The sequence below is a fragment of the Oratosquilla oratoria genome, chromosome 2 (assembly GCF_046742065.1).
Source record: "Oratosquilla oratoria isolate Oo_2021 chromosome 2, ASM4674206v1, whole genome shotgun sequence".
Lineage (NCBI taxonomy): Eukaryota > Metazoa > Arthropoda > Malacostraca > Stomatopoda > Squillidae > Oratosquilla > Oratosquilla oratoria.
The window spans coordinates 91,153,191-91,167,546 of NC_134778.1; positions in this window are offsets into that span (position 1 = coordinate 91,153,191).

Genomic DNA, 14,356 nt, shown 5'->3' on the forward strand with positions numbered 1-14,356 from the left:
TTCGTGAATATCAACGACGAGGGAGTAACTTTTTGCATTTATAGGAAAGGGGAAAGCTCGTGGTGTAGTGGGAAGGCGATGAAAAGGAGAAGGGGAGGGATTACTGAGGAAAATGAAAGGAAATGACAAAGGAGAAGAATGGGTCCAGGAAGCCAGGCGCCTTGTAAACAAACGGAGGCCGGATGATTTTGGTGAAGAAGAAGGGATTAGCAAAAATGTAAAGATTAGAATTATAGATAAGAGCAGCACAATGGAAGGTGAAGATAATAATTTCCATTGATTTAATGAGGGGGGGGGGTGGATACCAACTTCTCCCCGATTAGCAAGCCTAGAGGAAAAACTTGAGAAAATGACCGAACATTGGGAGAGTAGGTTTGGTCAACTTACACGGATTGCGCAGAGAGTTGAAAAATTGGAAGAATTAGAGAAGGTAAACAAAAACCTAACTAAAAAAAAATAGAATAATTAAAAAGAAAGTTAAAAGAAGTAAAATATTTGAATGAGGAATTAAAGAGGAATAATAAAGAGAATGAAGAGTCCATAGCAAAGAAGCACATGGTTGGAAGAAAATCCAAGAGAACAACAAAATTGTATTGAATGATATAGTGACACAGCAGGTGAAAGAACAAACTGAAAACACAATTATTAAAGTGATGAGGGAAAAGGAGAATATAGTAAGAGACTTAGCAGATAAAAAGAAGTGTATAGTTATATTAGGGATGGAAGAGAAGTATAATCTAAATAGGACTACAAGAATAAAAGAAGGAAAAGGAAAAAGTAAATAATATATTAGACGTAGTTCAAGAAGATGAATCTAAAATAGGAAAAATGCTGATAGATATTTTTCTATTGCCAATAATTCATATAAAAAGGGGATTCTGATGTAAGCAACGATGATCATTCAACTAAGCCGTTTACCTGCCTCGCAGCTAAGTCGTAGGAAGACATGCTATAAGCACAAGATCTGACGTCGTTAAAGGATCGAAGAGAAACGAGGAATTTGATTGCTTCGTTCCGATCGTTGACGGGGATGAGTAAAATTGACAGAAAAAGTCTATTTGGAACAGAATGGCATCACGAACTCATGGAAATAAGCTGGAAAGGACAACCTATTTGAATGATAGGAACAAGTACGGTTATCCATGTAGATTAGTATGTTCTGAAATAGCCGAGGCATTGGAGGATCATGTAGCCCAAGTTGGAGCCATACATATGTATATAAGAACATAATAAAGGAGACTGCAATAGACCATAAGTCCTACACTAGGTAGTTCCATGTCCCTTCCAAAAGTTATCTAACCTCACTATATTCACTATATGAATACTAAGTCTATTCCATTGGTAAACCAGCTCTTGCCCATTTCCTTTATAAATCTAAATTTGTCCAGTCTAAATCTATTACTGAGAGTCTTACCGTATTGTCTTGATATCTTGTCTTCATCACCCTTGTTAAAGCCCTTAACCCGTTTGAGTATTAGTTTAGAACAAAGTATTATAATTAGATAATAAGAGAAATACAATAAGATAAATACGTGTAATTTGTATATAGTTGTTCCCTTTGCGATAGTGTTTAGTTGTAAACGTATCAATATAATCACTCTTTTGTACCTTTGAGTTTGTCAATGCTGCCGAGTGCACAATTGTAGAGTTGGTCACATGAACTTTAAGATCTGTCATGTCGTTCATTGAAATTCAGAACAATGCCTAGATGGTAATTACAACCTATGCTTGATATAGATCCATTATACTGAAGTCGTTAACTTTTATGACTGATCCATTAAATCTACCACATGTAATTCATTTTGTTGTATCAAATATCTAGAACAGTAGTTTTGGGAATAACATAATAAGGTAATATTAATGTACAGCAAACAAATTAAGTTTGCATCAAGTGTATGCAATTATAATATTCATCTATGGTATTGTGTATGAAAATTGTTGTAAATATCACATGTTCTTTGATGGATAGTTTCTGGAAAGTCGTTTGTATATCCAACTTTGTGCAATGAAATCACGTAACGAATAGAATTAAACTTGGGGCAACAGATGTCTGCGACTTATATCTAACTGTTGAATAGATATAGGTTTGGATCGTGTAATTCCATTTGTAATTGGTTGATAATTCGTACACTCTAGTATACAACACTGACCATATGGTTTAGCATTATAGTAGTTTTTGTGATATCAGAAAGGTTTGTTCTTTGAAATTCTTGTTAAATGCGTACCATGCAATTCTTCTGATTGTTCAAAAGAGTCTTGCCACCATATTTGACATCCATGTGCAAGAATGACAAATGCACTGCGTTGTAAATCACAGCGTACACACCTCAGAACGTGGCATTATATACATTTATCTTTGGGTTCTCACTGAGATAGCACACCGATGAAATGATGTCTCTGATCGTCATAACACAAATGATATACCAGAAAAGAAGTGCCACTTGCCCCTGAAATAATTAATTGCAGAGATTTGTACGAATCATTCACTTGAAATCCTCACGTGAATAAACTTTGAAATAAACAGATATTCTGTGATTATTTTCACATGAAATAAGAGCCTTCCATGCCTCCAGACGCCTCATAGCCTAAAGGTATTTTTAACCAATTCGTATGTCTAAGGTGCTCAACATTCTTTAAGAAATTACTAACTTCAACGTCTAAGTAACCGAGAGGAAGACTGATATCGCCATTCCTGGTCTAGTTGATTTAAGGCTACATTACAGGCATTGTGGATGTGCACATTTGTTGGAAAGGCCTCTGAACTTAGTGAGGAGTGGTGAGAGGAGGTTATGATGGTTTGTGAGGTCAGTTTAGGGGAAGAAGGGAAGGAGTTCGAGAAGACGAATAGACAGACTGGTGAAAAAGCTGCCGAATGAGATTATGCTTTAGAGAACACAACTACTGGCTTGGAGGGACATAGGGGCATAAAAACATAAGAATGAAGGAGAATTCAAGAGACCATAAAGCCTACACTATAGAATTTCACGTGTCTTACCATCTACATCCCCATCCATAAAGTTATCTAATCTTAAAACAACCAATTGTTTAAGAGCTCATTATATTGTTACGAAGTCTATTTCATTTGTTAACCATTCTGTTGGTAAACCAAAGTAATATTTCTTTCTTAATTTCGTTGTCCCTTTCGCCACAGTGACATCACAGCAGTCACACTTTATCCAAAACAAAATCTTCAAACTTCGCCACGGTGTCGAAGGGTGACGGAACCATTCAAACGCAGTGATTTCAATGCATAAAAAAATAGTTATCTTACTAACACATCATTCGCTACAGGATTTAAATGCAATTAATAAAGTTATCTTAAACATTCCCCTCCCCCTCCCTACGACTATGATGGGTTTTACATCGGAAGACCCTAAACTCTAGCCAAAATTGTTGCTCTTATCAATGGATTATAATTGGTTCTAACAGTAAAACATGATAATTTGGTCCACAGCAAGGCGTTATTCATAAAAAATAAACAAGTAAACAGACATCTAAAGAGAGTAGGTAAAATAAATAAATAAGAAAATAAAGATATATCAATACATAATATATATATATATATATATATATATATATATAATATGAATATATGAAGTGGGTGGGAAGAGAAAGACTGAAGTCTTATTCCGAGTTTTATTTTCGACTAGTTTCGCTACAAGCTTTTTCAAAAGAATATTGCTACATGGCTAGAAGTGACGTATATGTTCGTGTACATACCTTTCCGAGTGCAAAGCAACTCATATGTTTCAATGACAGAGGAATTATTTAATTGGTGTGAAAATTAATGATAAGCTAATAAGAATTTGGCAAGAAAAATAGTATTACAACAACAAAAAATAATCATGGCAAAAAAATGCAAGAATAAAATTTGTTTGAACTAAAACAAAAATGTGGAAAGGAAAGTGTGAGATTTAAACCAGGGATTCTGGTGCATGGTACGGATCGGACGGATTTCCATTCATTGAGGGCACAAGTGGCTGTGATTTTACCCATTTTAAGTCTCCTGTCCTTTTGTTTGTGCTGTTGTAATTAGCTATGTGTAGAGATTCGATTATTTTTCTTTGTGTTTCGTGTACTGTAGTCCTTCGGCCAAGATGATGGATTTCTCCCAATCTGGTAAGTGTCCTTCTATGTCTACGTGGTTTACGAGGGCGTTTGTCTCACGGTGGTGTCTAATGTCCACTTTGTGTCCTTTGAGTCAGTCAGTCCTCTGTATGTTTCTCCAAAATATGTCCTGTCACATCTGTTGCAGGGAATATCGTAAACTATACTAGTGTCGCTGTGAGGTTTTGTTTTCTTCCTAACAAAGTGTCCGATTTTCTTTCCCGTGTCGTTAACAACTACTAGAGTTAAAGGTTTAAGCATCCTACATAGTGTGCGGGAAAAGCCAGATTCTGGGACCACAATGAAACGTGGTCCCAGACTTCTATCCCTGTAGCAATATTCTTTCGGAAAAGCTTGTAGCGAAACTATTCAAGAATAAAACTCGGAATAGAACTCCAGTCCTTCCTCTTCCCACCGACTTCAAATATATACTATATATATACACACACACACACACACACACACACACACACACACACACACACACACATATATATATATATATATATATATATATATATATATATTATATATAGATAATATACATATGATACATATATATTATATACATATTATATATATATATATATATATATATATATATATATATATATCCCCGTCTGGGGTATTGGCTGCTTGTTATTGTGGCAAAGTAGCATGCAGTTGATACTTTAGGGTCTATATGGGGCGCCCCTACGGACCAGAGCCACACATCATTTTGTCTATGATAGAGGAAAACTCTGTTCATAGAGAAATGATGACACTTTTATACTACGACTGTCCCTCCGTTATGCTGTCCCCCAACCCCTTGTTGCTGTCCTGTACCATTTCCCTTAGTATTGTTTTTCTGTGGTGGGGGAATTCCCTGTGGTGGCGGAAAAGAATACTGCCACCAAGTTTTTCCCACTTGGATCGTAAGAGGCGAGAAGAATGGGACGGGGATTGGGACTAGGCATCCTTCTCCTTGTAGCCCCACAGGGGACATTCCTAAACGAAAAAGTAAAGGCATAAGAGAGTCTTAGAGTTTTCCGACCAGCACCCTAAGGTTTGGGTCTTTTAATGTGCGTGGATGTGGTACAAATGAGAGTAAAAGGGAAGAGATAGGTAGTATGTTTGTGAGAAGAAAGTTTGATGTGTTGGCTTTGAGTGAAACTAAGTTGAAAGGGAAGGGTGAGTGTAAGTTTGGGAGTGTAAGTGGGATGTTATCAGGAGTGAAGAGAGGGCGAGGGAAGAAAGGGGTGGCTATTCTAGTAAGTGAAGAGATAGGTAAACGTGTAGTGGAGTGGAAGGTTTCCTCAAGGATAATGTGGAGGAAGGTGAAACTGGGAAAGGAGATGTGGATCTTTGTAAGTGCATATGGGCCTGGCAGTGAGAAGAGTGTAGAAGAAAGGGAGGCCTTTTGGATAGATTTGAATGAGTGCATAGAGGACTTAGGGAGAAATGTCAATGTAATGGTACTGGGAGACCTTAATGCTAGGGTAGGAAATGGTCCAATTGATGGAGTGGTTGGGAAATGTGGAGTTCCAGGAAAGAATCGTAGTGGAGAGTTGATGATGGAAATGTGTCTAGAAAGAGGGTTGATGATAGCAAATACAGTGTTTCGGAGGAAAGTCAAGCACAAGTACACATGGGAGAGGGTGGTGGAGGGAAGGGTGGTGGATAGAGCGTTAATGGATTATGTAGTGGTAAATAGGATTATGATAGGAAGAGTTAAGGATGTACATGTGCTTAGGGGAGAGGGTGGGGGAATATCAGATAATTTTTTGGTGGAAGGTAGGTTGAGAATGGAGGATAGATGGAGAAAGAGGAAAGGGACAAAAGGTAGAGATAAAAAGACTAAAACAGTCTTAATGTGAGGTATGCATACATTTTCTTTTTTCACCCTAAGAATAGGACGCTTAAGGTAAAAGAAAAAAGTAATAAGTTTACAAAATAAAATGCATATATGGAGATAAAAAGACTCTAAAACAGTCTTAATGTGAGGTATGCATACATGTGTGAATACCTACCTGTAGTGATAATGCCCAATTAGTGATAGCTATCACCTCTTGGCTGACAAAGATCTATTAAGGTGCCATTCACTCACACAAGTCTATCTTTGTCACGATTTCCTAGTGTATGACTTGTTATTAGCTTCGACTAATTGCCTAAACACGATATGGACGCCAGATACTTATCTTTAAATCATTTAACGATTCTGACAAAGGCATAATAGATGAAAGTTATGCCGGAGTGTAATAGAGTGTGCGTGCGATAGTGATCATTGATAGCTATCATCTTGGGTTGACCATATACACTAACTGGTAGGGAACTGGCATCTCGTTGCTTCCTCTTATGTGTTCAGATGAAATTAATTTTCTTAAGAAAAAATAGCTATACCCAATTTACATTCATCTAACGGGAGTTACCTCCATTCATTTTGCTTAATTACTGGTTGTCAGTTCCCATAATTGCAGGTAATTGTGATGTTCCGGGATCATAATCTTCTTCTTCTTCTTCTTCTTCTTCTTCTTCTTCTTCTTCTTCTTCTTCTTCTTCTTCTTCTTCTTCTTCTTCTTCTTCTTCTTCTTCTTCTTCTTTTCTTCTTCTTCTTTTCTTCTTCTTCTTTTCTTCTTCTTCTTCTTTTTTTTCTTTCTTCTTCTTCTTCTTTTTCTTCTTCTTCATCCTTCTTTTCTTCTTCTTCATCTTTTCTTCCTCTTTCTTCTTCTTTTCTTCTTCTTCCTCTTCTTTTCTTCTTCTTTGTCTTCTTCTTTTCTTCTTCTTCTTCTTTTCTCTTCTTCCTCTTTCTTCTTCTTCTTTTCCTCTTCTTCTTTGTATTTTTCTTCTTTTTCTTTCATCTTCTTCTTTTTTCATCTTCTTTTTTCATCTTCTTCTTCTTCTTTTTTCATCTTCTTTTTTATCTTCTTCTTCTTCTTTTTTCATCTTCTTCTTTTTTATCTTCTTCTTCTTCTTCTTTTTCTTCTTCTTCTCTTCTTATCTTCTTCTTCTCATATTATCTTCTTCTCTTCTTCTTCTTCTTCTTCTTCTTTTTTTCTTCTTCTTCTTTTTTTTCTTCTTCTTTTTTTCTTCTTCTTCTTTTTTTCTTCTTCTTCTTTTTTTCTTCTTCTTCTTTTTTTCTTCTTCTTCTTTTTTTCTTCTTCTTCTTTTTTTCTTCTTCTTTTCTTCTTCTTCGTCTTTTCTTATTCTTCTTATTCTTTTCTTATTCTTTTCTTCTTTTCTTATTCTTTTCTTATTCTTTTCTTCTTTTCTTCTTTTCTTCTTTTCTTATTCTTTTCTTCTTTTCTTCTTTTCTTCTTTTCTTCTTTTCTTCTTTTCTTATTCTTTTCTTCTTTTCTTATTCTTTTCTTCTTTTCTTCTTTTCTTCTTTTATTCTTTTCTTCTTTTCTTCTTCTTTTCTTCTTTTCTTTTCTTCTTTTTCTTCTTTTCTTATTCTTTTCTTCTTTTCTTATTCTTTTCTTCTTTTCTTCTTTTCTACTTCTTTTCTTCTTTTCTTCTTCTTTTCTTCTTTTCTTCTGCTTTTCTTCTTTTCTTCTTCTTTTCTTCTTTTCTTATTCTTTTCTTCTTTTCTTATTCTTTTCTTCTTTTCTTCTTCTTTTCTTCTTTTCTTCTTCTTTTCTTCTTTTCTTCTTCTTTTCTTCTTTTCTTCTTTTCTTCTTCTTCTTTTCTTCTTTTCTTTTCTTCTTCTTTTCTTCTTCTTCTTCTATTCTTCTTCTTCTTTTCTTCTTCTTTTCTTCTTCCTCTTCCTCTTCTTCCTCTTCTTCCTCTTCTCCCTCTTCTTCCTTTTACCACTCTTCTTCCTCTTCCTCCTCTTCTTCTTCTTCTCCCTCTTCTTCTTTTCTTCTTCTTCTTTTCTTCTTCTTCTTTTCTTCTTCTTTTCTTCTTCTTTTCTTCTTCTTTTTCTTCTTCTTTTCTTCTTCTTTTCTTCTTCTTCTTCTTCTTCTTTTCTTCTTCTTCTTTTCTTCTTCTTTTCTTCTTCTTTTCTTCTTCTTTTTCTTTTCTTCTTCTTTTCTTCTTCTTTTCTTCTTCTTTTCTTCTTCTTTTCTTCTTCTTTTCTTCTTCTTCTTTTCTTCTTCTTTTCTTCTTCTTTTCTTCTTCTTTTCTTCTTCTTTTCTTCTTCTTTTCTTCTTCTTCTTTTCTTCTTCTTATCTTCTTCTTCTGCCTCTTCTTCTGCTTCTTCTGCTTCTTCTTCTTCTTCTTTTTCTTTTTCTCCTCCTCTTCCTCCTCCTCTTCCTCCTCCTCTTCTTCCTCCTCCTTCTTCCTCCTCTTCATTCTCCTCTTCTTCCTCCTCTTCTCCCTCTTCCTCCTCTTCTCCCTCTTCCTCCTCTTCTCCCTCTTCTCCCTCTTCTTCTTCCTCTTCTCCCTCTTCTTCTTCTTCTCCCTCTTCTTCTTCTTCCTCTTCTCCCTCTTCTCCCTCTTCTCCTTGTTCTTCTTCTTCTCCCTCTTCTCCTCCTTGTTCTTCTTCTTCTCCCTCTCCTCCTTGTTCTTCTTCTTCTCCCTCTTCTCCTCATTGTTCTTCTTCTCCCTCTTCTCCTCCTTGTTCTTCTTCTTCTCCTCCTCCTTGTTCTTCTTCTTCTCCTCCTCCTTGTTCTTCTTCTTCTTCTCCTCCTTGTTCTTCTTCTTCTCCTTCTCCTCCTTGTTCTTCTTCTTCTCCCTCTTCTCCTTGTTCTTCTTCTTCTCCCTCTTCTCCTTGTACTTCTTCTTCTCCCTCTTCTCCTTGTTTTTCTTCTTCTCCCTCTTCTCCTTGTTCTTCTTCTCCCTCTTCTCCTTGTTCTTCTTCTTCTCCCTCTTCTCCTTGTTGTTCTTCTTCTTCTCCCTCTTCTCCTTGTTCTTCTTCTTCTTCTCCCTCTTCTCCTTCTTCTCCTTCTTCTCCCTCTCCTCCTCCTTCTCCTTCTCCTTCTCCTCCTCCTCCTTCTCCTTCTTCTCCTCCTCCTTCTCCTTCTCCTTCTCCTCCTTCTCCTTCTCCTTCTCCTTATCTTCCTTTTCATCTTGCTTTTCCTCCTCCTCCTCCTCTTTCTCCTTCTCTTCCTCTTCCTCTTCCTCTTCCTTCTCCTTCCTCTCCTTCTCCTTCTTCTCCTTCTTCTCCTTCTTCTCCTTCTTCTCCTTCTCCTTCTCCTTCTTCTACTTCTTCTCCTTCTTCTCCTTCTACTTTTTCTCCTTCTTCTCCTTCCTCTCCTCCTTCTTCTTCTCCTTCTTTTCTTTGTTCTTCTTCTTCTCCCTCTTCTCCTTCTTCTCCTTCTCCTCCTTTTCCTCCTTCTCCTTCTTCTCCTCCTTTTCCTCCTCCTTTTCCTCCTCCTTTTCCTCCTTCTTCTCCTTCTTTTCCTACTTGTCCTTCTTCTCCTTCTCCTTCTCCTTCTCCTTCTTCTCCTTCTCCTTTTTCTCCTCCTTCTCCTTCTTCTCCATCTTTTTCTTCTTCTCCTTCTTCTCCTTCTCCTTCTCCTTTTTCTCCTTTTCTCTTTTTTTTTCTTTTTCTCTTTTTTCTCCTTTTTCTCTTTTTTCTCCTTTTCTCCTTTTTCTCCTCCTTCTTTCTCCCTCTTCTTCTCCTTCTTCTCCTTCTCCTCCTTCTTCTCCTTCTTCTTCTCCTTCTCCTCCTTCTCCTTCTTGTCCTCCTTCTCCTCCTTCTTCTTGTTCTTCTTCTCCTTCTTCTCCTTCTTCTCCTTCTTTTTCTTCTCCTTCTCCTTCTTCTCCTTCTCCTTATCCTCCCCCTTCTTCTCCTCCTTCTTCTCCGCCTTTTTCTTCTTCTCCTTCTCCTCCTTTTTCTTCTCTTCCTTCTTCTCCTACTTCTTCTCCTCCTTCTTCTTTTTCTTCTCCTCCACCTCTTCCTCCTCCTTCTTCTCCTCCTTCTTCTTTTTCTTCTCCTCCACCTCCTCCTCCTCCTTCTTCTCCTCCTTCATTCTCCTTCTTCTTCTTCTCCTCCACCTCCTCCTCCTCCTTCTTCTCCTACTTCATTCTCCTTCTTCTTCTTCTCCTCCTTCTCCTCCTCCTTCTCCATCTTCTCCTTCTTTTTCTTTTCCTTCTTCTCCTTCTTCTTCTCCTTCTTCTTCTCCTTCTTCTTCTCCTTCTTCTTCTCCTCCTTCTTCTCCTCCTTCTTCTTCTTCTCCTCCACCTCCTCCTCCTCCTTCTCCTCCTCTTCCTTCTCCTCCTTCTTCTTCTTCTCCACTTTCTCCTCCTTCTCCATCTTCTTCTTCTTCTTCTCCTTCTTCTCCTTCTTCTCCTTCTTCTCCTTCTTATCCTTCTCCTTCTTCTCCTAGAGATGATGATGACAGGTGTGGGTTCCGTAAGAAATAAGGAGAACTAGTTGGTTTTGAAAGAAATAGGACGAGTTGGTTCTGAAAGAAACGAGATAGTATGTATGAATAAAGTAAAAGAGTTGTTGCACTTGTCATTTTCTAGAGCAGCGTTTCTCAAGTTTTTTACCCTTGCGGAACCTTTAAGATAATTTGCATGTCTCAAGGAACCCCTGCGCAAAAAAACACATATACCATATCTTTCTCATACTATTTTCATCGTAATAATAGGTTAGAGAGGATAATGTCGTTATTATATTATTACAATAACCAAGAATATGCCGTGCGTGTCTGATTATATTACGTATATGAAATTAGATAGAAAATAAAAAGTGCATTTGCTTATCTCACTTGTTCTCGCGGAACGTTTAGGGACCTTTACAGAAGTGAATAAGACGGTAAGGCGTTAGGCAGAGCAAAATATTTGAATATGCAAAAATATATATAATTAATCAGTAGTTTATCAGATATATAATAAAACCCTTCAGTCCTCTCACCTCCATGAGGAGGTGCAGCCCTCAGGCCCAAGATCTCTCTCACCCTACCTCAACTGTGTTTCTTACACTTCTTCACACATAGAGAGCTGACAACCGGCGACTGCTCTCTTCTCCCTACCACTCTGAGCCGGTGAAATAGAAACGATCCTAAACTGGTACAGTACAAACAACAGTTTATCTTTTTCACGGAGATATCTATCGGAGGTTCTGAGAACCGGTGCCAACCTATGTGCACCTCGAGGTTTCCACATATATTCGAAGACCAGAAAAAAAAAATCAACCATTGTCCATTTATATCGTATCGAATAAGTAATTTGTCAACTTAGTGATGACAGCTCGTAATATGAAGGAATGTCTACTCGTTTCAATATATTTTCAATATGAAATGAAAAATTAGGATAACACTAATTTCAATTTTCTCCTTTATCTCATCATCGTAATTTCATTTTAGTTTCCTTTTCCAACCATGTCTTTCTTTTATTCTTACCAAAGTTCTCCCTGTCTCTAACGTTTTATCTAAATCCTCTCCTTTCTTAATGGACTTTTACAGACTCAAGTCCATAATTGATGTTTTGCTGTGCCTGGTGCCTGCGGTACTTTCGTGCCCTTTGCTTTAAGCCTGTGTGTGTGCGTGTGCGCGCGCGCGCGTGTGTGTATGTGTATGTGTATATATACATGTGTGTGTGTGTGTGTGTGTGTGTGTGTGTGTGTGTGTGTGTGTGTGTGTGTGTGTGTGTGTGTGTGTGTGTGTGTGTGTGTGTGTGTGTGTGTGTGTGTGTGTGTGTGTGTGTGTGTGTGTACGTGCGTGCGTGCATGCGCGCATAAATGCATGAGTGCGTGCAGTATACATTATTCATGACCTCTTTGATGTCATATAAAGCATTATTAATAGTACTGTTAGTCCCTTTTTTCTGCTTGATAAATTCAAAATTGAGCTGGATTTCCATTAATTCCTAGTACGTTGGGCAGAGGCTGTCTAACACGATCATCCTTACTTCAAGCCTGAAGAAAACGCTATTACGTCTGTGAGCGCTGCATTAGCCTTTTCATTATCATTTCATATATCCTGCCTACTGAACTACCTTCATATATTTTATGTGTATTTTTTCTCATCCAATCGTTCGTTCTACCAGAATCCTTAAATCACTTTTCATTTATCTGTGTTTTTTTCATAATTTCATTCATTCATTCATTCTTTTTATTGTTGTTCTTTTTTTTTTCCTCTTTTCTTAAATTTACTGCAATTGGCCCTGCCGCATTTCTCAGCGCAACGCAGTTTGTGCATTTTACTTTGCTGCTGTCTCTTCAAACTGATTTACTCTCATGAGTTTTCTTTTTATGATGATATGGAGAAAAACGTTTTGTATCCACTTGCAAATAAGGTAACGTAAAATGAGTATCTTACACCCAACTTAACCCATACAGGGTAACTCCTTTAGATCTAGGGTATACCTTCATCATCATCAATTAGGGGCATACGTCAGGGAGCGCTTTACTTCACTCATACGCCGATGCCAGTCCTCACGGTCTCTCCGAGCAATCTCCCATGCAGTCACCCATCCCACTCCGAACAACTCTCGACAGTTTGATCGACTTGCCCTAGCCATAAATTCTGTGGGCGTCCCTTTCGTTTACCCTAACCCGACTAGAATTGCACGGTGGTAGACAGAATAAAGACATCCATGACACCTCTCAGTCTGGACTTAGTCCTCAACTACATTATGAATATTTCTGGAGTCAACGAGAACTAAACTTTACAGTGTCAAGGGGATGAAAAGATCAGACATTTCATACTATGCAATCTTATACAAAGATAACAAGCTACAAACCTACTAGAATAGTGTGGTCTTAACTCTTTATTTTCTCTTCTGTCGAGCGATTATATAACTGATAGCTTGGTTTCACTGAATGGATGCTCGCGGCCCCATACAAACTGGCAACTGTCTTTGAACCCTGCCATGATGTTTCCGGAAAGAATTTTTTGGATTGTTGTCTGTGTTGTGGGTCTGCTTCTGTGTTTTTCACTAATGAGAGGAAGGAAAAATTGTCAGTTGTCAAATCTTTATATAAGAAAAGAAAAGATGTACAATAGATAAAAATGACCGGTAGATATAAACATGTTTGTCAGTCTCAATCTATATATACCCTGTAGAATTATGTGATGTCCGTCCGTCACACCTTCATAGACTAAAATCAGTCTTAGGAAAGTAACTTGCCAGGGTTGGCGTAAAATATAGTTTACAAGAACACATATGTCGATCACGAATCCAACACGTGATCCAAGACCATAGTGAATCGCACAGATACAGTACGAACTTATACACATTACACGCAAATACACACACACGGTCTAATGAACCCGTGTACATACACGTATATATACACACACAGAGGCAGACAGACACAGCACCGGTCAAGGACGGTACGCCCCATTCGACCGGTGCTGTGTCTATATACCCATGTGCATGTATATATACGTGTATGTATACGAGTTTATTTTGTGTATGTGCCTGTGTAAATGTATATGTTTGCTTTGAGTGAGTGAGTGTGTGTGTGTGTGTGTGTGTGTGTGTGTGTGTGTGTGTGTGTGTGTGTGTGTGTGTGTGTGTGTGTGTGTGTTTACGCACGCGCGCACGGTTTTTCGTGTATGTGTTTGTATGTATATATATATATATATATATATATATATATATATATATATAATGTGTGTGTGTATATATATATAATATAGTGTGTGTGTGTGTGTGTGTGTGTGTGTGTGTGTGTGTGTGTGTGTGTGTGTTTGGTTGGTTGACTGCTTTGTTCATTGGTTGGTTAACTGCTTTCTGGTGTTTCTATCGACCATATGCTAGAGGGTGGTGTTATTTTGCATAAATCATCCTTTCGATGCGGTACCCACTGATATTATTGTCTAGGCTTACTTGAATCAGGAAATACCAACATTTGGTACATGGGGTTATCATAACCCCCTGTACATACTGTTGGAAATTTGTCACCCTCAAAGTCAACCAAAAATATGACGTTTGTGTGATTCTGCATGATAATCGATTTTTTTGTACTTTCAGGTGAACTAATGAGCGGAACAGTATATACAATTTTTTTTTACAGGAACATAATACTATTTCTCTTTTTGCAGGTTGAATTTATATTGCTAGCATAAACACGAGATCTCATTCCATGAAAATTGTGTGGTGTGGACTGTATAGAGCATAATTACCGCATTGGATGCTCCCAACTGGCAAAGACGTCATACATAATATGCTCTGCCTACTGCGGCCAAAGCGGGCAGGCCAAGAGTAGTGCTCCAAGTAAGCAGCAGTGTAGCTGCTGGCAGAGCTGGTTCAGTAACACTGGCTATTCTGTAATCTGCACACCATCCACACCAGGCTCTTTTTCCGTTCAGGGTATCACTGTTAATGGAACATACCGTGCCCTACCGACCATGTGCATTGCTTCTTAGTCCAGGAA